Here is a 1,495-nt window from a genome sequence, read left to right on the forward strand (position 1 = left end):
GAAAGATTCCTGGAAACAAATGAAAATGAAGAAACACCTTACCAAAACCTCTGGGATGCCATGAAATCGGTTTTAAGAGGGGAATTTATCTCTCTATGAGCACACATCAAGAAAATGGAAAGAGCACAAGTGGAGAGCTTAACAAATAACCTAAGGGAGCTGGAAAGAGAAGACCACCAAAACCCCAACTTTAGCAGAAGAATCCAAATCACAAAAATTAGAGCCCAAATACAGGACATAGAAGACAAAAAATAACATAGAAAACATTAACAAAACAAAAAGCTGGTTCTTTGAAAGACTGATGGGTCCCTAGCCATATTGATCAAGAAAAATCCCAAATAAACACAATCAGAAATACAAAAGATCAAATCACAACTGACCCCGAAGAAATACAAGAGAGTATCAGAGATTACTATGTACACCTATATGGAAACAAACTTGATAACCTAGATGAAATGGAGGATTTTCTGATATCACACAACCTGCCCAAGTTGAAACAAGAAGACACTAAATAGACCAATAATAACCCAGGAAATTGTCTCTGTCATATGAAAACTACCTACAAAAAAAGCGCCCTGGACCAGATGACTTTCCAGCAGAATTCTACAGTATGTACAAGGAAGAGCTGATACTAATCCGATTGAAAGTATTCCAGGCAATTGAAAATGATAGAACTCTCCCCAAATCACTTTACAAAGCTAACATTATACTGATACCTAAACTGGGTAAAGATGCAAGAAAGAGAACTACACGCCAATATCCCTTATGAACATAGATGCAAAAATCCTCAACAAAATTCTAGCAAATCAGATCCAAAAACATATCTAAAAAATCATCCACCATGACCAAGTAGGCTTCATCCTCAGGATGCAGGGCTGGTTCAACATTTGCAAAGCCATAAATGTAATTAAATACATCAACAGATGTAAAAACAAGAACCACAGCCGAGTTCGGTGGCTCAGCCTGTAATCTCGCACTTTGGGAGGCTGAGGTGAGTGGATTGCCTGAGTCCGTGGGTTTGAGACCCACTTGGGCAACTTGGTGAGACTTCATCTCTACAATAAGTCAAAAAACATTAGCCAGGCATGGTAGCGCACAACTATAGTTCCAGCTACTTAGAAGGCTGAGGTGGAAGGATCACTGGAGTCCAGCAGGTCGAGGCTGGGTGGCCGGGAGCGGGCTACTACACTCCAGTCTGGGTGACAGAGTGAGACTCTAACTCAAAAAAAAAAAAAAAGAACCACATGATTATCTCATTAGATTAAGAAAAAGCTTTTAGTAAAATCACGCATGCCTTCTTGATAAAAACCCTCAAACACCTAAGTATAGAAGGAACATACCTCAAAATAGTAAGTGCCATCTATGACAAACCCACAGCTAACATATTGCTAAATGGACAGAGACTAGAAACATTTCCCCTAAAAACCAGAATAAGACAAGGCTGCCCACTCTCACCCCCCCCCCCCGTTCAATGTTATTTTGGAAGTCCTAGCCC

This window comes from Carlito syrichta, unplaced genomic scaffold (genome assembly GCF_000164805.1).
Source record: "Carlito syrichta isolate Samal-C Ts95f unplaced genomic scaffold, Tarsius_syrichta-2.0.1 Scaffold289388, whole genome shotgun sequence".
Classification (NCBI taxonomy): Eukaryota; Metazoa; Chordata; class Mammalia; order Primates; family Tarsiidae; genus Carlito; species Carlito syrichta.